General features: G+C 42.5%; 1 long non-coding RNA gene across 2 annotated transcripts in view; it reads left to right on the forward strand.

The window, feature by feature from the left end:
- The window catches only part of LOC100611687 (uncharacterized), a 48,280-nt gene extending 21,442 nt beyond the window's left edge, over positions 1-26,838 (forward strand). The window contains exons 1-3 of one of the 2 annotated variants that reach the window (XR_682585.5): positions 9,431-11,602; positions 12,784-12,905; positions 22,834-26,838. This is a non-coding gene — a long non-coding RNA (uncharacterized LOC100611687). Of the gene's footprint in view, positions 1-9,430; positions 11,603-12,783; positions 12,906-22,833 lie in introns of those variants that run through there. The other variant, XR_001721277.4, reaches the window with a different exon arrangement.
- The last annotated feature ends 754 nt before the right edge of the window (positions 26,839-27,592 follow it).

Below are 27,592 nucleotides of genomic sequence, written 5' to 3' on the forward strand. Positions count from 1 at the left end.
CTGAAGAAAAGAGGCAGAAAATAAGAACCTTATTCCTCTCCCTGCAGTTACTGTTTTCCTCAGTCTTTGTTTTCTTCTCTTTCCGTCTATTTTTTTTTTTTCAGAGACAGAATCTTGCTCTGTTGCCCAGGCTGGAGTGCAGTGGTACAGTCATAGCTCACTGTTGCGGGAAATCAGGGACCCCAAACAGAGGGACTGGCTGAAGCCATGGCAGAAGAACATGGATTGTGAAGATTTTATGGACATTTATTAGTTCCCCAAATTAATACTTTTATAATTTCTTATGCCTGTCTTTACTGCACTTTCTAAACATAAATTGTAAAGATTTCATGGACACTTATCACTTCCCCAATCTATACCCTTGTGATTTCCTATGCCTGTCTTTACTTTAATCTCTTAATCCTATCAGCTGAGGAAGATGTATGTTGCCTCAGGACCATGGGATAATTGCGTTAACTGCACAAATTGTACAGCATGTGTGTTTGAACAAATATGAAATCTGGGCACCTTGAAAAAAGAACAGGATAACAGCAATGTTCAGGGAACAAGAGAGATAACCTTAAACTCTGACTGCCGGTGAACTGGGCGGAACAGAGCCATATTTCTCTTCTTTCAAAAGCAAATGGGAGAAATATCACTGAATTCTTTTTCTCAGCTGGGAACATCCCTGGGAAAGAGAATATGCACCTGGGGGTATAGGTCTATAAATGGCCCCCCTGGGTGTGGTCGTTTTTTATGGTCTGTAGACTGTTGGGGTGAAATAGACCCCAGTCTCCCATAGCACTCCCAGGTTTATTAGGAAGGGGAAATTCCCGCCTAATAAATTTTGGTCAGACCGGTTGCTCTCAATACCCTGTCTCTTGATAAGATGTTATCAATGACAATGGTGCCCGAAACTTCATTAGCAATTTTAATTTCGCCTCAGTCCTGTGGTCCTGTGGTCTCGACTTGCCTCCATTGGCCTTGTGATATTCTATTACCTTGTGAAGCACTTGATGTCTGTGACCCACACCCTATTCATATAGTCCCTCCCCTTTTGAAACTCCCTAATAAAAACTTGCTGGTTTTACAGCTTGTGGGGCATCACGGAACCTACCAACATGTGATGTCTCCCCCAGACGCCCAGCTTTAAAATTTCTCTCTTTTGTACTCTGTCCCTTTATTTCTCAAACCGGCCGATGCTTAGGGAAAATAGAAAAGAACCTACATGACTATTGGGGCAGGTTCCCCAATAGCTCACTGTAGCCTCAAATTCCTGATCTCAAGGGATCCTCCCACCTCAGCCTCCCAAATACCTAGGACTATACTGTCACCACGCCCAGTTATTTATTTCCTCCAGTTTTTGTACTCCATCTCTGTGCTGTTCTAGGTAACCGATTTTCCATGATTAAAAATTATATCTGGCCAGGTGCAGTGGCTCACGTCTGTAACCCCAGCACTTTGGGAGGCTGAGGCAGGTGGATCACTTGAGGTCAGGAGTTCAAGACCAGACTGGCCAATATGATGAAACCACATCTCTACAAAAAATACAAAAATTAGCCGAGTGTAGTGGTGTGCACCTGTAATCCCAGCACATTGGAAGGCCGAAGCAGGAGGATCGCTTGAGGTCAGGAGTTCGAGACCAGCCTGGCCAACATGTGAAACCCCAACTCTACTAAAAATAGAAAAATTAGCTGGGCGTGGTGGTGTGCACCTGTAATCCCAGCTACTTGGAAGGCTGAGACACAAGAATCGCTTGAACCCAGAAGGCAGAGGTTGCAGTGAGCTGAGATCACATCACGCCACTGCACTCCAGCCTGGGTGACCGAGTGAGACTCTGTTTCAAAAATAAAAGTAAAAAAATAAATAAAAATTATATCTTCTGTTCAAATTGTATCCATTCTAGTGATAAACAACCCTTTTCTCTACCAGTGTTTCTCAATGAGTAGTGATCATTCCACCTGCACTGGGATCACCTGGAATCCTTGCTAAAATGCTGATTCCATTGAACAGAATTTCTGAAAGTGGGTCCTAAGGGTTTGTATTCTTAACATGCTTCTGTGCTGATGCTGTAGCACTTTAGAGCTACTAACCGAGATGTTTGGTTACATGGGAGCAGCTACATCAGTGACTGTATCTCACCCATGCACCCAGCCCTGACATACCTTCAGGTGAGACCCAAACAGAGAGCCTGGCTGAGTTGGGAGCCTTGGGACAACAGCTTTGTGCTTTAATTGCTGCCCCAGTTTTAATGGGGCACTTTGCCTTTATGCACTGCTAAGCGATTCTACTGCCTTCTACGCTCCCACCTGACACATATAGCTGGAGAGACTAAAAATAGACCCCACCTGCACAGAACATCCCAAAACGGGGTTGCTTCCTTCCTTCTGTTTCTGCGATCCAGGGACGTTGCTCGAGAAGCATTTGTTCTCAATTCATCTTGCTAATAAATGACACGTGGGTTCAGACAGCAGTGTGACCTCTTTTATGTTAAAGAACTTATATGGGAAAAAAACCCAAAACTGCAATTATGATCATACCTATTGACATTATGTATATATTAACTAAATGAATATATCAAACACTGCATGTACTTTTGGCATATTTTGTTTTCTCTTTCATGGAACATAGGGACTAATCTGTATTCAGTTTAATAATTATATATTATTGTGGTCTTACAAATAATTTGACCCAGAAACAAGAAATCAAGAATGTTCTTTATATATATTCAATTTTATTTTATTTTATTTTCAATTTTTATTTATTTTTATCTTATTTTATTTATTTATTTTTGAGAGACAATCTCTCTCTGTCACCCAGGCCGGAGTGCAGTGGTGCAACCTCGTCTCACTGCAACCTCCACCTCCTGGGTTCAAGCTATTCTCCCGCCTTAGCCTCTTGAGTAGCTGGGATTACAGATGCACACCACCATGCTGGGCTAATTTTTTTATTTTTGTAGTAATGGGGTCTCTCCATGTTGCCCAGGCTGGTCTCAAACTCTTGAACTCAAGCGATCCACCTGCCTTTGCGTCCCAAAGTTCTAGGATTACAGGTGTAAGCCACTGCACCTGGCCTATGTATCAGTTTTAAGGCATTCAGAATACAGTGTAAATCAGTGGTTTTAAACCTAATGTGCACATAAGAATCATCTAGAGAACTCACTTATCTAAGAGTGTTTTGAACCCATTCTGCTAGTGTATTAGTTGGAGTTTTCTAAAAGAACAGAACTAACAGGCCTTACCCACACATCTATTTATCTATGTGTGCATGCATGTATGTATATTAGGTTGGTACAAAAGTAATTGCAATTTTTGCCTTTACTTTTAAGGGCAAAAACTGTAATTCGGTTTAATAGAGAGAGAGATTTATGAGGAGGAATCAGCCTGCATGATTATGGAGCCCTAGAATCCCATGATCTGCCATCTGCAAGCTGGAGATCCAGGAGAGTCAGTGGTGTAATTAAGTCCCAGTTCAAAGCGCCAGGGAAGCCACTGCTGCTAAGCCCAGTCAAAGGGCAGGAAAGGTGGAATGAGATGTCTCAGCTCAGATAGTGAGGCAGAAATAAAAGGGGGCAAGTTATTCCTCCCTCTGCCTTTTGTGCTCTTTGGGCCCTCAGTGGACTGGATGGCACCCACCTGCCTTGGGCAGAGCCATCTGCTTTACTGAGTCCACTGATGCTACTGCTAATCTCATCTGGAGCACCCCCACAGACACACCCAGAAATAAGGTTTAATCTGGGCACTGCATGACCTGGTTAAGTTAATACGAAAATTAACTTCACAGCCAGTTCATAGCATGTAGCCTTGGACAAGTTACTTAACCTCTCTGTGCCTCAATTTCTCCACTTGTGAAACTGGCATAATAACAGTATATATCTCATAATGTTGATCTAAACATTAAATTAGTTAATACAAGGCTGGGCATGGTGGCCTACACCTGTAATTCCAACACTTTGGGAGGCCAAGGGGAGCAAATCACTTGAGCCCAGGACTTCAAGATCAGCTTGGGCAACGTGGTGAAACACCATCTCTACAACAACAACAAAAATACAAAAATTAGCCGGGTATGGTGGCATGCGCCTTTAGTTCCAGCTACTCAGAAGGCTGGGGCCAGAGAATTACCTGAGCCCTGCAGGTTGAGGCTACAGTGAGCCCTGATGGCACCATTACACTCCAGCCTGGGCAACCCTGTCCCCAGAAAAGAAAAAAAATTAGTTAATACACATAAAGCTTTAGAAAAGTGTCTGTCAAACAATATATGATCGGTATGTATTATTATTATTTGACGATTACTCGTTGGATTGCTCACTAAAAGACTTGAAAAAAAATGCATCCAGAGTAGATCCTGGAAATCTACATTTAAAATAATTATTGCTAATAATTCTGATGCCATTGGCTCATGGTATCACCATTTGAGAGCTGGTCATCTAATAGGACCGTTCATTTGAGTTTAGGAAGAAATGTTGGTATTCTACTTCTATCAGCTTTCTTTATCAGAAAATAGAAAATTTATTTTATAGTATTTAAAATAGTAGCTGATGCTGGGGCCTTCATTAGTCTATGATTTAGATATCTTCTAGGGATTTCCAGGAATTTCCTATAAAGTAGGAAAGGGAATCTCACAAGTAGGAGCTGATGGTGGTCCCTGCCCCAGTGATCTTTCAGTGCACGGTGATGCATTGCAATGTGCATTCATGCGGAATGAAATGAATTTATGGATTATATTTATCCAATTATAGATCATTACAAAAGAAACAATTGACTTGAAAAGATTTTTGCTAAAAATGTATACATCCATGACAATGCTAACAATTTCAGCAAAAGTGAAGAAGAAAATGACATTACCATTTGTCTTGGTTTTTGCACGATCCCTCTGCCAACCACATCTTCAATAAAAGCAATCTTCATATAATCAATCTGACCAAAAAAAGAGGCCCCCAAAAGTGCTTTTATCAAGAATACTGTTTGAAATGTTAATGGTCTCATTGATAATTATTTCATCCCAAGTATACATTATGCTGTGATCTATTAAAGAATTTATCCAGTGCATTAAGAAAGTTTGGTGAGTGGCTGGCACAGTGGTTCACGCCTATAATCCAGCACTTTGGGAGGCTGAGACAGGTGAATTGCTTGAGCCCAGGAACTCAAGACCAGCCTGGGCAACATAGAGAGACCATCTCTTTAATAGAGATGGTCTAATAACCATCTCTATTAAAAATAAAAATAAAAATAAAAACCTAGCCAGGCATGGTGGTTCATGCCTTTGGTCTTAGCTACTTGGGAGGCTTAGGTGGGAGGATAGCTTGAGCCCAGGAGTTCAAGACTACAGAGAGCTATGATCATGTCACTGCACAAGAGCCTGTCTCAAATAAATAAATAAATAAATAAATAAATAAATAAATAAATAAAATAAAAGTTTGGAAAGCATTAAATTTTGAGATTCAAAATTATCTTTGTTACCCAGTCAATTCACATGTACAGAGATCAATAACAAAAGTAAAAAGTTGTCTTTTTAATTTGGGAAAAAAATGATCATCTCACTAGAAGTAAATTAAAGTGTACCACACAATCTAAAAGATCTCATGTTTTTTAAATGAAGTTGTTTCCTTGGAGCATAAAATAAAATTAAAACCAATTACTCAATCTGAGCCCAGTTGCAATTGACTTCTCCTTTCTGTTTGTCCTTAAGATGCTTGTATAACAAAGCAAATTCATGAGATATCTGAGTATATTTTCCCTGGGTGGTAGTTGATTTCCACTCAGCTTTGGGAGATGACTCAACAAAACAAAATTTGTGGGGTAAAGAAGACTTAAATAAACAACAGATAAAAATTGATGGGATTGACGTCTCACTGTAAGCCAAATAGAATTTCTGCAGACCAAATGGTTTTGAAAGGCATTTACCATGTCGTGTGTAACTCTCTGTAATTATATCTGGGAGTCATCATTTCACTTTCATGCTCATTGTCAAATGAACATCAGCCTCCAGTTTAACACTGTGTGGAGGAGGGGTCAGAGGGAAAAATTCTTGGGTTTTTTTATGGTAGGGAAATTGTCATGTATCCACATTGCTCAGACCTTTACAGAACATGTAAGTTACTTTGGACCTGAGCTTTGATATTTGTACTTTATGACATTTACTAATGACTCAAAAACATGCAGTGTGCTCCTGAACTTTTAAATCATGGATATGTCTTCTGTTCTGTAGTACTACACTAACTACAGTAACCTGCCAACAAAAATTAAATATTGGTTCATGGTTATAATTACAGGCACAAGCCTAAGGCAGTGAAGCTTAAAATTAAGTTGAATCATATGAAATGCCATTTTTTGGAAGCCGGAAATGGTAAAAATCATCAACTCTGGAGACAAGCAATCCTAAACTCTGGTTGGTCCTGCCAATGCTGGTGAATGGCTCCACTCCAATCTAGGGGTGCCCGGCTCCAAAGACAGCTCCTAAACTCTGAATGTTGTACCTGCATTTAAGAGCCTCGTAGAAGTATCATTTCTAACACTCTAGTTTTAGCTACTATAGTTAGTGTAGAGGGCTAAAATCCTCATGCGCTGTATTTAATTACATGAGAAACTTTCTGCAAAGAGAAGTTGAACTCTAACTTACAAAGTCTTTCAAATGCAATATGTAGTATTCATTTCCCCAAAGATATCTATGCTCATCAAGGTCCAGAAATTTGTAAATTTAGAGAAATAAAATTGACATATGAGTATACAGACCACAACTTAAGCAAACAAATGAATTTTTCCTTCAAGATAGACTCTGTGGGAGCCTGTACATTTATTCTCAAGATGAGGTTATTATTCAAAATATAGTTGGTGCCCCTGTTGGTATCACTCTAAGAGAGAGTTTATAAAAAGCGTCCTCATTATCTTATAGTCACAGCTCATAAATCTGTTCACCTTGCGGTGATCAAATGAGAGGCTGGCAGGATATCAATCTGTGTTTTCAATACTGTGTATTTGAATAGCGATGAAAACACCAAGAGGAATGACCACTTTGTCAGAATTGAAAGGAAGCCTTCCTAGAGCTAAAAACCCTGGGCTGAATCCCAGGAAGGCTTATGGATTGGTTTAGTAGGAATAATTATGTGGCTATTCACTGGTAAGTGAAAAGAGGAGAGAAATAAGCATGAAAAAGTCATAATAAATGTGATCGGATTTTGGTGTTTGGTGTCTATCCCATCTATTTTCTAAGAAATTCTTAAATTCTGCTATATGATTTTATAAAAATTCTCTAATGTTTGAACATGAAACAGCCTAAGTGTCTTTGACTCTGTCGGATCAGTCCCCTCCAAGCTTTCTGTGTTTGAGGGACTTTTCCTGCTGGTGATCCCCAGGAGGTACCCTTCCACAGGGACTCACACAGCAGCATATCTGTGTACTCTATCCAGCTGTTCCTGTTAATAAGAGATAAAATTGAGACATAGAAGGTGAACCCTTTTTATTTCCTTTCCCTTCTGGAAATTGCAGCACCCAGTGTGCCCTGAGTGTCAGTGTTCTATGCTTAGTGAGTCACTAAAAGCACAATTCACAGCCTCCCATCAACAGCAGCTCTTGTCCCGGCTTCTCGGATGATTCCCATGAACTTGGCATTCAACCTAAGGGTACAGAGTCATAAACCAGAGTTGGCTCTTTTCTTGGAGTGTTTCTTTTGTTTGATTTTTGTTTGAGACAGAGAGTCTCACCCTGTCACCCAGGCTGGAGTGCAGTGGTGCGATCAGGGCTCACTGCAGCCTCAATCTCTTGGGCTCAAGTTCCCATGTAGCTGGGATTCCCAAGTAGCTGGGACCACAGGCACATGCTACCATGCCCAGCTAATTTTTTTTTTTTAATTTTTAGTAGAGATGAGGTCTCCTTATGTTGTCCAAGCTGGTCTTGAACTCCTGGGCCCAAACCACCTGCCGGCCTTGGCCTTCCAAACTGCTGGGATTATAGGCACGAACCACTGCGCCTGGCCAGGGGTGTTTCTTTTGTACCATCATCTATTTGAGCGAATCTCCATGCAAATGACAAGACCCACGATTCTGTCTCACAGAGACCTTCAGATTAAGCCCAACCCAATTAGATTTTAATGTCAGTTTTTATTGATCTGTAGTAGAGAGGCTGATAAATTTTCCCAATAAAACCTTGTTCCTGAAGCCTCTTTCATATACCAGATGTTCTTAAATGGTTTCTCTCTCCACACCACAGGGTAACCTGACAAGAAAGATGGAATTAGAGCAGCTCAGGAAATGTGCCTAGACTCTCACCTCTTTTAGTTGTGTAACTGCCAACACTGTGGCCACATTACTGATGAAGGTGCCTTGCATGGAAGTGTCATCTGTTAGGTGTGTTAAAGAGAAAAGAGGCTAAGAATAATTGACACCAAAACCCACTGAGTTTAAAGGATGTAAGATGACACCCAGATGCCTGAGAGGGCTGATAAATACAGGCACTATATTCTAAGAGTTCCAGAGCTGGCAGTCCTGGATTGCAGGAGGGCCACTCACCACTACTGGCAGGTCCAACTTATCTTCAGGATTGCTTGACTCCAGAGCTGGTTTTTGACCAATTCTGGCCAACCAAACTGGGAATTTCACAAGGTACAGCTTAATGAAGCTCTGTTGCCTGAAGTTTGTCTTTTGTGCCCGCTTGATGCTCCAGGTATTTTCTGGTCTTACACCAACCTTCTCCAAATATTGCCAGTTGTTGAGTGGCCTCTTGCTGGATCCTCTAGTGCACATTGTCCTTGAACTCTCTTCCTTTTACTGCGTTAAAATCCACAGCTCTCCAGTTAGGGATCATGCTTAGGTGTTGCTGCAGCTTCATGCGTTATTCAGCTTCCCCTCTTAGAGCACAATGGAACCCAAAGGAATCCACAGTAAGAGAATTTTTTAGAGTAAGGAAAGCAGAGAGGATAGCTTTGCATAGATCTGGAGTGATAGGACACCTTTCTTGGCCCTCAATTCTAATCTAGCCAAATGGCTGCCTACCTTATCTAGACATATGACTGTCTTTTCATAAGGCCTTCTTGTGGTGATTAGGAAACTGGAGAAGATATTACATTGTTCTCCAGGCCACACTCAAGATGTGTCTATTTTTGTTACTCGTTTTGCAACGGCTTTAAATAGCATACCTTGGGAGGCATTTTGAGATCAAGGAGTTTACCTTTGAAATAATGTACCTTCTTTATCAGCAGTGGGGCCACTTTCTGGCACAAGATACGTGCTGTTATGATATTGCAATCCACTGGGATAAAAATAATTCATGATGTCAGACCCTCATCCCAGGAGTGCTGCCCTCTTGAGGTCATCTTCCAGGAGGGGAGGTAGGGTGGGCCAGGCCCGGAGCCTCCGCAGAGACAGAAATAGAGTGCTAATGGCCTTCAGCGACACGGACAAGAGTGGGAAGTGGACAGATATATTTATCAAGAGAAACGGCTCCAAGCATCTGCTAAGTCCCCATTCTCCTCTTTTTCCCAGGTCTATTTCTGGCATCTCTTTCCACAGCACAGGCAGCCTTGCAGAATGAAAAGTATTTCTCTCACCTGCCCTGGCCTCTGCCCTGGCTCTGAAAGAGGCAGGCTGTGAATGATGGTTGTCAGTGTCTGGAGTTTTCACTGAAAAACAGTCCCCTGAAATGGAAAGACACACAGAGGGGAGTGATCTCATCGCCATTGATTTTTCCCAACTTTCAGTTTTGTATCTCCATGGTGGAACTCGATACAGCAGCATCCCTCAGTGGTTCCAGCCCAGAAGTGCAAGGGGAAGCCGGCTGCCTGTTCATGAATTCTGTAGCTCAAAAAGCAGAGGCCGAGAAAGCAAAATTTCAAACCTTTGTCAGAAAGGGTGAGACCTTGCTCAGCACGATAGCTGAGAACAGCTTCCTCCTTCAGTGCTGGTCTCTCTATACTGACAGTTGACAGCTGATGATCTCACATTCTCAGTCATGCGAATGACCTCACCTGAGCACCAGTTTGTAACGGATGTTTAAGAGGAAAGCAGGGAATTAAATGCTGCACAGGAATTTGGCACTTCTGTACAGAAATAGAAAAACTAAATGAAACTTATAGTACCTTCCACTCAACTAAGATTCTTGTGAAGCAAAGTATATCTGGGAAAATATAGTAATATGGTTATTTTGTGTTCATAGGGTGTGACTCTACTTATAAGCACTTTTTAATCATTATAATCAATCACTTTAAAGATCTTAGAGGGAACTTATTAATCAAAATTTAAGCCTTCTTTAAAAAAAAAAAAAAAACTTCCCATATACTAATTTTGCACAGAAGCAAAAGATTAGATTGGGATTCTGCCTGTTGTGGAGAGACAAAGACAAGAGTGCCCCAGATTTCTGTGTTTGTGTTTTTACTTCATACTTTCAATGCATCCGCAAGAATAGACTTGTGTTTCTCTTCTTAATACACAACGGTTAGAGCTCACAGAATGTAAGTAAGAGATTCTATGAATTGCACAATAAGCCAAGGAACTTTCCCAGCTACCGGGAGGCTGAGGTGGGAGGATTGCTTGACCCCAGTGGGTGGAGATTGCAGTGAGCAGAGAACACATCACTGTCACTCTAGCTTGAGTCACAGAGCAGGACCTTGTCTCAAAAAGCAAACAAAAAGCTGGGTGCAGCAGCTCATGCCTGTAATCCTAGCGCTTTGGGAGGCTGATGTGGGAGGATCACTTCAGACCAGAAGTTCGAGGCCAGCCTGGCCAACAAGGTGAAACCCTGTCTTTACTGAAAATACAAAAAATTAGCCAGGTGTAGAGTGGCGCATGTCTGTAATCCCAGCTACTCATGAGGCTGAGGCACCAGGATCACTTGAACTGAGAAGGCAAAGGGTACAAAGAAACAAACAAACAAAACACACAAGCCAAGAAACTTGACCCCAGTGTTTGGGTCTATCTCTAAAAATTCTGACTGAATAAGTTGCCCACTTTTCAGAACAGGTGCCCAAGCTCATTTTGTGCTGCTCTAACAGAATGCTGAGACTGGGTAATTTATTACAAAGAGAAATGTATTGGCTCACAGTTCTGGAGGCTGGAAAGTTCAAGACCAAAGTGCCAGCATCTGGTGCAAGTGCAAGCGTCTGTGCTGCATCCTCACATGGTGGAAGGCAAGAAGGCAAGATAGGGTGGAACTTGCCCTTTTATAAGGCACCAGTTCCACCCATGAAGGCAGAGCCCTATGGCCTAACCTCCTCTAAAGGGTCTTACCTCTTTATACTCCTACAATAAGAATTAAATTTCAGCATGAGTTGTGGACAAACATTAAAATGACAGCAATAAGGGAGAGGACCCCTCTCAAGGAGATGAGGGAAACATTTACTATTCACGTTTTCAACTCTACCTGGCCAGGAGATTCCAACACTGCAGCTTCTGGTGACTAAAGAGCAACCTAATAGAGAAACTACCAAGGAAAGCTAAGTGGTTTCCAAACAAGTTCTCTCAAGGTGACACCTGATGTGGTTCTAAAATATCTCAGCTTTTGCAGGTTTTAAAATATGACTTGTCAATTTCCCAGGCGTGGTCTGACTCTTGGGGCCAGAGTTGCATTGATGGCACTTGAGAGACTAATACATAATCCAGAGCTCCAAATGGACACTGTGAAATAAAACTGCCAAGGTGAGCTAGAAATGTTCTTTCTGCCTTCTCTCTTTGTATAAAAGCCACATGAAAAGAGGGTTTATAGTTGGAAGCTGTTTGGTGATCATGGAATGAAAGTGTGGGTGTGGAGGAGAAAAAATGATCTGCAAGGCTAATATCACTGAGCTGTAGTAATCTGGCTCACCTGTCTTGACTGGAACATGCCTGCCAAGCATTCTGGTTGGGTTCCCTAGAAGCACATGTACTCTGAGACAAGGATTCACGTGAAAGTGATTTTTCAGAATGTATTACCAGGAAAAACTGGTAGTTGAGTGGGGAAGTGAAACAGGAATGGGAAGTGAGGTAAGCAAGGCTGAATTACCAGGTGAAGTCTCCAGGAAGGTGAGTTTGGCTCAACCTCACAGGAGAGCTTTGGAGGTAGAGCAGTTCCCACATCAAACTGTCCCATTAGGGGTAAGAGAACTGGAGTACTTATACTCCAGCACAGAGAGCCACTGGATAAGAGTCACCCATGTGTGCAGAAAGCAGACTCTGGCAACCTTCACCCAAGTCGGCACTGGCCCAGGCACAGGACTCAAAGAGGTACAGGTGCTGGCTGTTGGAAGTGAAAGCATACTGGAAAACCAAGTGCACACAATGGCATGAATCTGCGGGATGCGCACTGACCTGTGGGGATGCACCTTGATGTGGTTGGCTGCCTCCCTGCTGGAAGGCCCCTGCATCCTCCCCCAGACTGTTGTCGATGCCCTGTCACAAGCCTTGTCTCAACCAACCTCCCATCTTGAGCACCCCCTAAAGGCCATCCCCTTCCTTAGCTTTGTCCTGGTCTCTGAACTTTGGCATTCATAGTCTATATCCACGCTTTTATCAAATATAACTTAGGATGACTTTGTTTACATATGGTTGAGCTTGGCTTTTGCATGTCCACATACCCTTATTTTGTACTCCCAGTAAAACCTTAATATTACCCCAGGTACTTATAGCTTACATTGCATAAAGAAAGAAGAAAGTAGGAAGAAAGGAAATCAGGAATTACATAGTTAACAAAGGCTGTGTAGTTAGCCACCCTCTCCCCATGTGGGGCCTGAATTACGTGATTGAGGGTGATCAGTCATTTAAATTAAGAAGCTACAATGTTTCATGTAGCTTTCTTGTAGAACAGCTACAGACTCTAAATATTTCATTTTTGACATTGATAGACTAGGAGAGGAAATTATCTCCAGGAAAAATGCCATGCATGACCAGGGTTAATGATATGGAACACACCCCACAAAGATGCTTTGCCTTTTGGTACCAGGACTTCAAATCCTACACAATGAAGGTAGGCAAATTTCTTCTTCATTAGCCCCAGATGGAGAGCCCAACTTTATGGATAATATTTTATCCCCCTCCTTTCTCTCTCCTAACACACACATTTCCACCCTGTAGCCCACCCCACCCTACCCTGTCTCACTCTTTAATCCTATTTCTATGTAGGATTCTGTTATTTGCATTCCAGAGAAATTTTTTTCCTAGCAAGTATAAAGTGAAGAAGCTATTCTTTATGATGAAAGGATACAAATCTTTCTCAACCTAGATGTTTCTAATACTCTTCAGTGAGGGTCTAAAGTGGGAAATGATTTAAATTAGTCTTCAGTGAATTTCTCCCCAGCTTTCTCAACCCAAAGGACAGAGCAGCAACTTAGCTGGTTCTCACAAGATCCAATGTTTGTTTGTTTCGGATCAAAAATGAAACCAAGAGAGAAAAGAAACAGTGCAATTAGCAAAAAAAAAAAAAAAAAAAAAAAAAAAAAAAAAAAAAAAAAAGCAGGGATTCTTAATCTTGAGGGTGCGTGAAAATACTGTCGGAAGAGGAGGCATTTCGATCTGCAGCCCTGCCGCGCTGGGTTTCTGAGCTCTGCTGCTCTCTTTCTCCGGGTAACAGGAGACTTGAAGACATCGCCCAGAAGGTAGAGCTTCAAATCCTGTTCTACCCAGGAGCAGAGGTATGGACCCCACTCCTGAATTAATTTACTGTATAACATATGGTATTTAAAAACTTTTACTAAAATCTTGTTCCTATGCTTTGTGGTCAATGTCCGGGCTAATTTGGGAATCGGGACTAACCAATCGATCCCACTGGTGAACAGAGAAACTCAAGAGTTCAAGGCAAGGCCTCAAGTCCAGCAAAGTGTAATACCCTTGAAACCCCAAATCCTGGTGGGCACTGGTGCGTCCCACTCAAGGGTCCAGATGCTCATTTTTGCATGGATACACTGTTGAGGATTTTTCTGCCTGGGATGCCTTCCGCCTCCTCCTTACAGCCCACTTTTTTCTCCACACATCATTTCTGAGTCTATAATTCCTATAAAATTTTAATATCCAGCTTAAATGTTCATCTCTCCGTAATTCCCCTGTCTGAACCCTTTTTGTCCTTGGTCCCAAAATAACTTGAAATGATTTTCTTCTATTTTCTTCTATGGAAATTGTGGGGTTTTTTCCCATTATGTAAGTGCCTTGACTCAATGTGATTTATTACTTCAGCATCTATGTAGTAGCTTTCTATGCTGTGTGTTCTTCTTCTATAAATGGGGGGTGATAACAACAGTACCTGCCTCAGTGAGTTGCAGTGATGTTTAAATGAGTTAACAACATAAATGGCAACAGAACCAGATACATAGTAAATGTCCAAAAAAGTTAGCAATGATGATGATAATGTATATTGTTATAATAACCCCATATACCACTGGTAAATATTTTGGAATGAAAGAATAGGTAAAAATAATTATCAATTACTCTGAAGCATGGGTGACTTGAACATCCAGGCCCAAGTTCCAGACTCCCCTGAGGATTGCTTCATCATCACTGGGCTCACCTAGAGTCTGGGTGTCTCTGTTGTTAGGTTCATGCAAGATCTCCAGGTCTTGCATGCTTGTTAGATAAAACCCCACATAGGGTTAAACAGAAGACCCAAAGACAGGGAACTCTTCTCAGAAGGAAAGAAAATTGCCATTAGTTTTATTGCTGTGGTTTCTGCTGCTGTGGATGTTTTTAAAATTATCTAATTTTGAGAGCCTGGGAAATGACAAAGAGCCCGGCTGTCCAATTATAACACTGGTTGTGTAAACCCAGGAGACTTGGAGTCTCTTAAAATTTGTGTAAAGAAGGGCTGATCATAATCACAATACATCACCACTGATGTGTTTTGTTTGCATGGTATCATTTGGTTCTAGTGATTTTTTCCTGCATTATTCTAGGTGACATGCTATCTCTCCATCAAAACAGGGAAGTGAAGTCTTGGAGGGAATATAGTAATCTGCATTTCTCTTGGATCCATTCTTTCATAGGACTTCACAGACCACTGGATCTCACGCTTTGGTGAGAGCATCTCATGAGGACTTTGCTATCAAAGCAGATTTTAGAACCCATCTGCAGGCATTCAGACTCAGTGTCTCTGCCCCGAAATAGGCATTTTAAACAAAATCCTTAGGTTTTTCTAAGGCAGGCGTCTTCTGGTCCTCGTATTTCAAAACATTGCTTTTTATGGACACATAGGAATACACAGATGCATACATGCAGTTTAACTGGAAAAATATTAAGTTTAACTGTCATTTATACATTCATTACAACATATTTCATTCACCAAATATTACCAAAACTTAGGATGTGCAATAAAGATTCAGAGTAAAAAAAAGTCCCTCCCATCATGGAACTTAAATTCTTACTGTTAGAAACAATTCATCAACAAATAAATGCACATCCACTTATACATGTGCATGTATGTTTGTTTATTATATATGTAATATGACATCATATACACTAAAGGTTATATATGTGTAGTATGGCATTCTATATAGTATATACTATATAGACAATATATACATATACATATACTATATATTTACTATATATAGTATATATAGGCTATATAATATATACTATATAGTATATGCTATATATACTCTATATTACATGTAGTGTATATACTATATTAATACTATATTAATAGTATAACATAACAAATATAATACTGTTTTATAGTATTATATTTATATATTACATATAGTATATTATAGGTACTAGTATAGTACATTAGTATGATATATAGTATATTATGTTAATACAGTAAATTATATATAATATAGTATAGAATACTATAATACTATATATAGAATACTATATATACTACATAGAATGCTATAAGATAATACTATATTATAATGTAGTATGCTATATATACTATACTATATATATTATATATACTATATATAGTATATACAGTATATATGTTGTATGCATACTATATATACAGCATATATAACATAGTATATATTATATAGAGTGTATATATACAGCATATATAATATGTATATATGTATAGTATATATTTTGTTTATACTATATATAGTTATTTTTCTTGTATGAATACATTATATCAGACTTTACATAATGTCTATATTTGTGTCTATATACACGTATAAGTCCATATATAGGCATTATATGAATATAGTATGACATTATATATTCCATATATGAAGTATGACAGTTGATGATAATTTCTTTAAAGGAAAAAAAGCAAGTCATAGGAGATAGAGGGATCATTTAGGTAGAGTGACAAGGAGACCTTTCTGAAAAGAGGCGTTTGAGCAGATTTCTAAAAGAATGAGTGAACAGACCCCAGAGCTGTTGAGAACAGAGCCCTGCAGGCAGTGGTAAAGCAGGTGTCATGCCCTGAGGGGGCACTTTCTTCAAGTGATGATGGAAAGCAAGGAGGCCAGCCTGGTTGTGGCAGCAGAAGCAGGTGGGAAAGGAATGGAGGTGAGTCAGAGAGGGGACAGGGACCAGCTCATGATGGGCCTTGCAGATGACAGAAAGGACTTTGGCATTACTCAGAGCAAGGCGGGAAGCCACAGATTGCCCTGAGCAAGGAAAACTGTGACAAGACGTGTTGGAAAGGATCACTCAGGCTGCTGTGAGGACAACACAGACGAATGCCAAGAAGCTGATGGCAAGGCCCCAGTGCTCAGGAAAAGCCAGGCAAAAGCTGCAAGACATCCTGGTCTCATCAGAAATAAGTCAAGGAGAGAAAATGCAATCCCCGTGAAATGAGCTTCAGAAACACACATCAGAGGCTATTGAGAATTCATGACATCAAAAGCAATTTTTAAAATTCAGCATAGTTTTTTTAATCCAAAAAATATATATCGACACTCCCCCATGCCAACACTCCCTTTGAGTGAGGCAGATTCCTCAGGATTCATGTGGCAGCCACACATGAGCATATGAAGGGACAGAGAAGCCACCAGCTGGTTCTGCCTGACATTCAGCTTCTTCTGCATGAGGCTAGCTTTGTTTTGGCCAAGAAGTGTCCAATGGGACATAAAATCTGAGCAGAAATGTGTCCCAGAATCTTCTGTATTTCCTTCACCTCTGCCTTTGCCTTGCTTTCTTCTTTTTCCTCTCCTTATGCCTCTCTTTCTCCTCCTTCTCCTCAGAAAATCATTGTTTTAAAAAAAAAAAAAAAGTGCACACTTTTTTGAGGAATCTAAGCAATGCAAAAGTACAAAAAAAGAAAGTTTTTTTGTTTGTTTTTTTAGAAAGCTTCCTCGTAGAAACAATCATCAGTAGCATTGAGCAAACTGATAGGAGATTGTAAAAAGTTTGTGGCTGAAAACAAAACAAATGCATTACCTTGTGGTTCTGTAGGCCACAAGTCTGATGTGGGTCTCATTGGATTAAAATCTAGGTGTCTGCAGGGCTATCTTCCTTTCTGGAGACTCTAGGGGTAAATAGGTTTCCTTGCATTTTCTAGCTTCTAGAAGCCTCCTTTATTCCTTGGCTTGTAGCCTCTTCTCAATGCCAGGAACGGAGCATCTCCCTGACCTACTTCCACAGATTTATCTGTTTCTCTGAGCATATCCAAGGAAAGGTTCCCCACTTAAGAGAACACCTTTGATTACATTGGGCACACACAGGTAATCCAGGATCATCTTCCCATCCCAAGGTCCTTAACTTTAATCACCTCCACAAAGTCCCATTTGCCAAGTAAAATAACATATGCACAGGTTCTGGGGATTAGCATATGGACATCTTGGGGGAGGTCATTATTCTGCCTGCCAGATTGATAGACCAAATGCTTTCATAAAAATGCAATATACTATTCTTGTTATTTTAAAAAAGTGTTCAGTTTTACCTAAATCAACAGATTTCAGAATTAATTATTGCAGAGACATCCTTCAGTCCTGCTGTGTGTGTTAAATGGCAGATGTAATTACAGAAAGCTAAGAGTCTTAGACCAAGGGTGAAAAATCTGCATTGCAATGAAACAAGATATTATGCAAAACTTATGTAGTGTTAAAATAAGCATAATGGGATGTTCTTTTGTGAAATGTCAGCTAATTTCTTTAAACAGATACTTCCTTTTTCTCTGGGCCTCATCATCTCCCTAACCACCACCAGCAAAAAAAAAAAAAAAAAAAAAAAAAGTGTAAGCTAATCTAGTTTTAGCTTTTAGCTTTTGAGTTTCCAAAGTTTAGGCCCAATGGGAATGGAAAGAAGTCAAAACATATACAACATTGAGCAACAGCCAACTCCTCCTGCCCTTTAAGCTTCTCACTCCTTGCTGCCATGATGAGAGGAAGCCCTATCAGCCACATGCCAAGATCCACTAGAAGAGAATCAAAGGCCTTATCAGCCAAGCCCCAGTTGAGCTCCCAACCAGCATTTAGCCAGGCTAGTGAGGACACTTGGAAACTTCCAGACATCCCAATGCTCCAGCCAACATCACATGAAACAGAAGAGCTATGTGGTGGACCTACAAAATCGTAAGAAGAGATATATCACTAATGATTCATGCCATTGGGTTTGGGTGTAGTTTTTTAATGCAGCAAATAAATAAGTAAAACTGTGTAAAGATGCTGGTGAAAACCAAGCCTTTGATGAACGCAGAGGAACAACCTAGGAGCTCAGGTGCAGCTTGATAGATGATGGAGACCACCTCACATCTGCTCACACCATGATAACTGTGCAGGTCATCTAGGGGGGTTACTAGAAAACCAACATGGATTTTGTGGGGACACAAAAGACAGTAACTGTGAAATTCAGCCTGCAGACGTCTCTTCAAAAGGAAGCAGTAGATTGGGGGCACCATTGCCTCCAAGGCTGTGTGCATTGACACCAAAGACAGTTCCCTCTCTGACTGGCTGGCCTTTTAAAACGACGTCTGATTGTTACGCATAAGCTTTTGGGTAATGCTATCATGGATAGTACCTGGAACCTGATGGACGTGACATTTTGGCCTTCTCTCCTGATGGTTCTGTGCCTTTCTTAGACTTCTCCAGGGATGAGCTTGAAGATCCCCCAGAGTGATAAGAAAGTCACATTTTTAAGTTCACTTATATTAACAGTTCAGCCACAGTTAGCTACTGAAGTTCAAATTTCTGTGACCACTTTGGAAAAAAACAAGATCCTAAGAGGATGGCAGAGAGAAGATCCAACACCTCTATCAAAGTAGCAAGGATGGCCAACCGGGCAAGTACAGAGGACATCACAAAGAATCTTGGAACAACAGGTTGGCTCACAAATGGCAGAAGATCAAGGAAGAATTAAACCCATCTGCACTGCCCAGATGGTCTCTGAGTTCTCCACACATCTGTACCAGCCCCTCCTGCCACATGGAGTCCTGGCAGGCTGTGAGCTCTCCTCTCACACAACTGGCTCTAACATCCTGCAGTGAAGTGGCACCAACTCCCTCAGGCCCCCAGCCTCTCGCAGGGCCTCCAGCACTGCCTGTCCCTGTGAGTCCCTTAATCTCTTGTTGCAGAATGTGGCCTTTCAGCCCACGATACCAATTCTTGACAAGAGCAATACTTGAGGGGGCTTTGAATTTTCCTCACTCAGGAATTTAACTCTTTTTTGAATGTAATCTTAGACAAAGTCATTTACTGCTGAGAGCCACAGGACACAATGGGACCAGGTGTAGGAATGGTGACTTTCCACAGGGCTCCTTGAGGAAGCACCTGCCAGCTCAGATGATCAGAGGCAGCTTCTGCTTTGTCTCTGAAGGACGATGGGGTTAGGGCTCTCAGCATTAACCTTCAACAGAGCCACATTGTGCCTGACAGGTGCGGATCTATCTTCAAAGGAGAGAACCCAAAGGGCCACTGTGGTTTTCAGGGGAGAAAGCTGCAAGATTTGTGGCTTGCCGTGCTAACATGCAGAATCTGGCTTCCCAGAGCATCCTTGTCTGATCTCAGCCTTAACATCCTTGGACCCTTTCCACTACAACCCTAGACTAGATCCTGGTAATATTCCCAGGATGATGTGGCTCTGTATTGGATCACAGCCTACTTCCAGAGAGTTCTGGGGGCTGAGGGGGTTGTGGAGTGAGTAAGGCCAGATCCCCTCAGCACTTTGCTCACCAGCACAGCTCAGCTTTCAGGAAGAGACATGGTCCTGTCCCTGAACAAGGCAAAGCTGTAACCATTAGGTGAATGACCACATGTAGATGAAAACTATTAAGGTTTTATGCAGCTAAAAATCTGACCCAGGACCTGTGTGAAAAGGAAAAACTGTTTCAACGCTGGCTTTTTTTCTTTCTGCTAGAGTTTACTGCCTTGTAAAATGGCATTTTTCCCTGGGTAACAGTTGAATTGGAGTCACTTGTAGGAAATTTAAATTCTAATTGTGATAATTAGGTTGTAAAATAAGCATAGCAACATTAACTTATCCATTATATTTTGTTTTCAATGTTTAAATGGTTACAAAATTAGCCTTAAAAAACTGTTATTTTCCATTCTGGGGGTACATGTGCCGGTTTGTTATCTGGGTATATTGCATGTTGCTGAGGTTTGGGGTGTGTGTGATCCTGTCACCTAGGAAGTGAGCATGATACTCAATGTTTTTTTTTTCTTTGTTTGTTTTTTTGTTTTTGTTTTGTTTTGTTTTTTGATGGAGTCTTGCTCTAGTCACCAGGCTGGAGTGCAGTGGCACAATCTCAGCTCACTGCAACCTCTGCCTCCTGGGTTCAAGCTATTCTCCTGCCTCAGCTTCCCGAGTAGCTTGGATTACAGGAGCCTGCCACCATGCCCAGCTAATTTTTAATTTTTTAGTAGAGACAGGGTTTCATCGTGTTGGCCAGGCTGGTCTCGAAGTCCTAACTTCAGGTGATCCACTCGCCTTGGCCTCCCAAAGTTCTGGGTTTACAGGCATGAGACACCACACCTGGCCAATAGTTTTTCAATGCTTGCCTCCGTCCTTCCTTCCCCCATTTTGGAGTCTCCAGTGTCTATTGTTGCCATCTTTATGTTCATGTGTATCCAATGGTTAGCTCCCACTTAAAAATGAGAATATGTAGTATTTGGGTTTCTGTTCCTGCATTAATTTACTTAGGATAACGGCTGCCACTGCATCCACATTGTGGCAAAGGACATGATTTTGTTCTTTTTTATGGCTGTGTAGTATTCCATGGTGTATTTGAACCACACTTTCTTCATCCAGTCCACTGCTGATGGGCACCTGGGTTGATTCCATGTCTTTGTAAAAACAGACCTTTTTTTTCTAAAAAGAGGCAAAATTGGTGGGCAATTCTCAGTGAAATTGTGAAATAAGTGGACACTGTATTGACACTGACCAAAAGTAAAATCTAGTGATGGGATGTGCTAGATGAGGGAGTCCTAGGGGAAGACACAAGGGCCCGAGGACATGAGGAGAGTGGAGTGGTATGCAGCGAATTCTCTTGTGCTGGAGGACAGGGAGCAACCCTCTTGCCGACCTGACCTGGAAGTCTTGGGAATTTTCCATCCCCAGGTCCCCAGGCAATACTGGGAGGCCTGTGAAAACTTCCAGGTTGGAGCAGAGGGCAGGGCCAGCCACACCTGGGGTGGGTTATGAGAGGAGAGAGAAAGGGGGGAAGGTGAGTACAGCCATCGTAATGATGCAGGTGCCTCCAGCCAGATCCCAGTTCTCGCGGGCAGCCAGTCTCAGCCTAGCTGACGTCGACCCAGAATCCCACGCTCTCGGCTTCCACCCAGCCACTGTTAGGCACGAACAGGGCACCCCAAAGCTCTGCATGTCTCTGAAAAGAACCCCGTTCCCTGCCCCCAGCCCTGAAGCTTCGCAAGCACTGACTGTGTTGAGGCCATTGGAGGCATCTCCTTGTGCCCTTTCTCCCATGTGACTCCTATCCACAGGAAGGCCTAGACTCCATGTCATCCCAACATGTGAAGCCCCTCTGCTACCCTGACCCCACCTCCCATCACCCTCGACTTTTGAAACACTGCCACCACACCCTTTGGGATCACGGTCAGTTTTAGGTAAAATCCTTGTATCCTCAGCCACATCTCTGATGGGTCCCTTTACTGTTTTGCTGCTCTGAGGCCTCTGCCTCTTATGGCCCCTCGAAGGGGCAGCTGTTTCCTCTCCACATCCCACATTGGTTTTGGGTGTGCCCCTCATAGTGACTAAAGACCGTGTTTCCTCTCCCCTCTACAGTCCTCACATTCTCAGACTACCACCCACCACCCCTCCTTGCTACGTCCCTTTATGCATCACTGAGTTGAGCCCCTCTCATCTCTCAATAAGGTTAGCACGTCTTCCTTGACACAGTCTGTTCAATGCCATCCTCATGAGGCTCCTTGGGGAGTCAGTGACCACAAATGCCCCCTCCAATCCCCTGGCCTCCCTTCCCTACCTTCCTCTCCTCCAGTAACCAGTTCTTCACCTCCTGCAGCCTCTCCTTCCACCATGCTCTGCCCTGTGTCCAGGGCCACCGCCCCTCCACGATCCCAATTGCAAACTCTCTACCCTCTCACCATCTCTTCCTTTGTTCCAACACTCTTAGTTGACTATCCCAGATTCAAGACTTCTTTGATGCTCTTTTGACTTTTTTGTTTTCCACTTGGCTTCAAGGGCCCTGCACTCTTGGGTAGAATTTGGACAGATCTAGATACCTGGGGAAAGTTTTAAAGTTGTGTATGTGGAAAGATCGGTGGGGAAGTGGGGGTGATTGGAAAGAGTGAAGATGGAGCAAAGAGCTCACAGAAAGGGTCAGAGAAACATGTGCTCGGTTTGCCATGAGATTGAGGTCCGCCTACCTGAAATTAAGAGAAAACAATCTGATAAGCTTGAAAAAGTCCAATGTAATCAGATTAAATGTAGGGACCTGTGCAAGATCCAATTCAACAATAAAGCATTCCCTGACTATTCTAGTATCTGGGGCATTTTTTATCCACTCAACCTCTTTCATTTATTAATCATCTAATGTGTTTCAGATGCTGTGCTGGGGCCTGGGCAAAGCCAGGCAAGAAGTGGTTCCTGCTATCAGGCTGACTAACATCTATCAGAAAGAACAGATCACGGTACTTTACATGATCATAAAGTTATATGTGCGGTTGTGAAATAAAAGTGATCATCTAAATCAGACAGGGAGGTCGGGAACGTGTCCTGAAGAGATGCTCTGGCTGAGTTCTGGGGGAAAATAGGAGTGTAGTGGACAGACCAGACTCAGAATGCTGGCCATTGTCACCCCTCCCTCTAAGGCAAGCTTCCTCTCACCCATGGCCCTGTTGGCATGAAGATTGCATTGCAGCACCCAAGCCCCCAGCCCATCTCCAATTTGCAGCAGCCACAGGAGGGCAGCACCCATCACTAAAGCCTGGTTCTGAAAACAGACAAGCCGACTGCATGGTGGTTCCAAAGAGTTTAAATAAATCAGCAGAGAGAGATTGAGCACCCATCACTAAAGCCTGGTTCAGAAAACGAACAAGACTACTGTGTGGTGGCTCCAAAGAGTTTAAATAAAGCAACAGAGAGAGATTGAGTCAATGGAGGGGTCAGAAGCTCGGAAGCGCTATGAGATAGAGGCTGGGCAGTAGTGAGCCATGACTCTGAAGAGCTACCGTGGTGATGAAACAGAAATGCAACAGCAGACGGAGCCAGTAGGAAGAGAGAAGGGAATGGAGAGGCCATACAGAGAGAATCACGGATGCCACCAGGGAGGTCCTGGGCCCAGGGGAGACATGGAAGGGAGGAGGACCTGGTGTGGTCACTACACCTTTTAATGCCAGCTTCAGTCCCCAAGTGTCATCTCTCTCTCTCTCTCACACACACACACACACACACACACACAGACACACACACAGTCACACACATTTTTCTAAGTCATAAAACGACCCAGAAAATATACTTCCAAGTATATAACCAAAGAAAAATTTCACAGATATGTACAAGGAAACAAGTATAATGATGTTCATTGGAAAAAATGTAAATATTCAGCAGAGAAATCAGTAATTAATTGTGATATAGGTATGTGTTGGGCTACAATTTAGAAGTAGAGTGAACCAGTATTCTAGACAGATGGATAGACAGACATATAAATATGTGACATATATACACACACAGACACATCATATACTTTGTATACACATATACATGGACAAGGATAAATCTTAAAATGATAAAATTTTAAATGACATTTAATATATACATAATACCATTTATATGCATTGAAAACAATAGTATGTTTTGCTTGTTCTGGATACAAAAAATACAGACATGTAACTGTTACAAAAATTAAAGTTTACAATATAGTAGTTGCTTCAAAAGATAATGGAATAACTTTGGTGAGACAAATTAGTTGTTCACTTCAAAAAGTTTAATTTACGTTTTATTTAATAAGAATTCAACCAAATGTGACCAACAAAATTGTGAATTCTTGTATATTTAATGAATAGAGGGAACAAATGAATAGAGGGAAGGTGAGCAGAAAGGAGGCAAAAAGAAAGTGCAGTTGTCTGGACAACAAAATCAGAAACAAAAGCACGAATATGGAGAGGGAGGGATGAAATATAACTGGTAACAAAAAGAATTAATATGTGTTGGTGAATGTCTGAGGGTGGGACTCAGTGAGAAGGAGCCGTGCACTTTGGCTCTGGGCTTTCTGGCTGGTACTGATGCTGATAACATGGAATAGAGAACAGGGAGCGGGTTAGGGGAGGAAGGTGATGAATCTGACTTTGAAAGTGCTGAGTGTGAAGGTCCCATGTTTCATCCAAGTGGGTGACGTGTCATGGGTACCTCAATGCTAGGGACGGAAATAGGAACCATTTGCATCAAAGTTGCAGTTGAAGCCATGTAACATGGGGCACCCAGGGAAAGTACACAGAGTGACAAGAACAGATAGTAAAGGATGGAGCCTTGTGCTATGAATGGACTGAAGATTGCCAGAAAACGAGCTTGTGAGGTGGGTGGTAAGAAATAGTGCTGGTGCCATAAAAGAATGGAAGTACAGAGGCCCAGGAAAGCAAGTACCTTAAGGCATAAAACTTACAACAAAAGTCAGAAAGAAATATGAATACATATTTATTGGATTTGGAGGTGCAGAGGATGAGCCACAGGATCCCCCCCTCTGGTCACTCTTAGCCATTGGCCTCTGTGCCCCCCTTCTTTGTGTGACTCCATGAAAGCATGCAGTTCAAAGCCCCAGGAATGAAGGGGTTAAGCGGATGACTTCTTTTTATGTTTCCGGTCTTTCCTTTCTTCATTCCGGGACATTTTTCATGAGCATTCCTTCCCTTACTTGTTGATGTTATTTTAAACATCTTCTTTAAGTAGTGATATAGCCTGGATCTGTGTCCCCACCGAATCTCATGTCGAATTATAATCCCTAATGTTGGAGGTGGTGCCTGGTGGGAGGTGATTGGATCACAGGGGCGGTTTTTCCTGAATAGTTTAACACCATCCCCGTTGGTACTGTCGTGGCAATAGTGAATGTGTTCTCGTGAGATCTGGTTGTTAAAAGTGTGTAGCGTCTCCCCCTGGCCCCTCTGTCTTTCTCCTGCTCCCACCGTTTTTGACGCTTCTCTCCTCCTTTACCTTCTGCCATGGTTATAAATTCCCTGAGACCTCTCCAGAAGCTGATGCTGCTTCCTGTACAGCCTGCAGAACCACAAGACCATTAAAACTCTTTTCTTTATAGATTACCCAGTCTCCGGAATTTCTTTATAGCAATACGAGAATGGCCTAACACAAGTAGGAAAGTATTATGGGTTGGATTCTTCTCCCTTTAAAATGCTTATCTGGAAGTCCTAATCTCCAGAACCTCAGAATGTGACTGTATTTGGACAGAGGGTGTTTAAAGAGGTCATTATTCTCAAATGAGGCCTTTAGAGTGGGCCCTAATCCAGTACAACTGGTGTCCTTTTAAGAGGGAGAGACACCAGGCCTGTGCATGTGCAGAGGAAAGGCCGTGTGAGGACACAGGGAGAAGGCAGCCATCTGCAAGCCAAGAAGAGAGGCCTCAGGAGAAATCAAACCTGCCAACACCTTGATCTTCAACTTCTAGCCTCCAGAGCTGCGAGAAAATACATTTCTGTTGTTCAAACCACCCAGTCTGTGATGTCTTGTAATGGGAGCCCTAGCAAACCAATGTAGGAAGGATGTGGAAGTTCTGCTAGTAGCCATGTCTGCCTGGCTGTGTCTGTTATGAATGTGCTTGTGTGTCCTGGAGGGAGCGATGTGTGCACAAACTAAGGTTGCAGATCCGGTCACACTCTCAAAACCAAAGGGGACAGAAGTAGGAGATGAAGTCAGGAAGATTAAACTCAGGGACCAGATCATGTAGATCATTTTAAGGATATCTCTGTTGAAACGTTTTTAAAAGTTGCAGTGTCTTGGCTTGATAAGGCCACTGGAAAAACAGGAAACATGAACAAAAAAACTAACTGAGTTCATTTTAAACAGCATCCATCCTCTTGCCCCTGCAGAAAGGTGAACAAAAGGCAAATGACACAAACCTGAAATGCTAGGCAGAGGAGTTTTGATGATGTGATACAGGAGAGAGTCCAGGTGTCTCAGCATGAATAACTGAAAAGTGGGTGTTATTTGAGGAGGATCAAGAAAGGTTGGGAAGGAGGTGGGGGAAGAGAACATTCCCAATCTCAGCTTACTGTCATGCCTTCCTGCCTCCTACCTCCTGTCACATCAGTCCTTCCTGTAAATGCTGGCAGAGGAGCCCCTGGCCCTAGTGCCACGTTCTAGAAGATGCCCTCTGCCCTTCTCCAGCCAGGCTGGTCACCACTAGGTGATGATTCCAAGGGGCCAAAGGGCCATGTCCCCCAGAATCCATGCACCTCCTTCTAGACCACACCCTCCAGTACCTGGGACCCTGGAATGATCTACTCCTATAGTCCCAAGCCCACTTCCAGCATTACTGCCTGCCTCTTTCCAGGGTCCACCTTCTGGAGGGCCAAGCGGGCTTCTGGGGTGTGCTGGGCAAGCTGAGGGGCTGGAGGGCTGCAGTAGAACTTGAATGTGAAGCTGGGATGTCCACCCATCATTAGTCACCTCTCCAAGCAGGAGGGAGCCAGGAGTGAGAAGAGAAGGGGCAAGGTCACAGGCTGGGGGAGTGGAGGCTGGTTTTCCTTGTGAGGTGATATTCTGGTACTTCACACGGAGGAACCCAAGTTCTGAATTCAAACGTTGTATTCCATGTCCTTAGGAAGCACTGTTTGCCAAGGTAGGAGGACAAAACATATTCTATGTAACAGTGTGGAGCTCAATTTATAACTTTATATGTTGGACATAAGGTATGTGGCTTCCATTTATTTGTGCTTTTTTTTTTTTTTTTTAGATGAGTCTCACTCTTGTTGCCCAGGCTGGAGTGCAGTGGTGTGATCTCGGCTCACCACAATCTCCACCTCACAGGTTCAAGCGATTCTCCTGCCTTAGCCTCCCGAGTAGCTGGGATTACAGGTGTGCGCCATCATGCCAAGCTAATTTTTGCATTTTTAGTCGAGACAGGGTTTCACCATGTTGGCCAGGCTGGTCTCGAACTCCTGATCTCACGTGATCCGCCTGACTTGGCCTCCCAAAGTGCTGGGGTTACACGCCTGAGCCACCATGCCCGGCTCATTTGTGCAATGTTGAGGGCAGCATGCTCTCCATCTGGGCTTCTCTTCTCAGCCACTGACTCCAAAACCAAGACTCTGTTAGGGTCGATCCTAATGATTCATTTTCCCTTGATTTTATTTC

The sequence above is a fragment of the Pan troglodytes genome, chromosome 8 (assembly GCF_028858775.2).
Source record: "Pan troglodytes isolate AG18354 chromosome 8, NHGRI_mPanTro3-v2.0_pri, whole genome shotgun sequence".
NCBI classification, from domain to species: Eukaryota; Metazoa; Chordata; class Mammalia; order Primates; family Hominidae; genus Pan; species Pan troglodytes.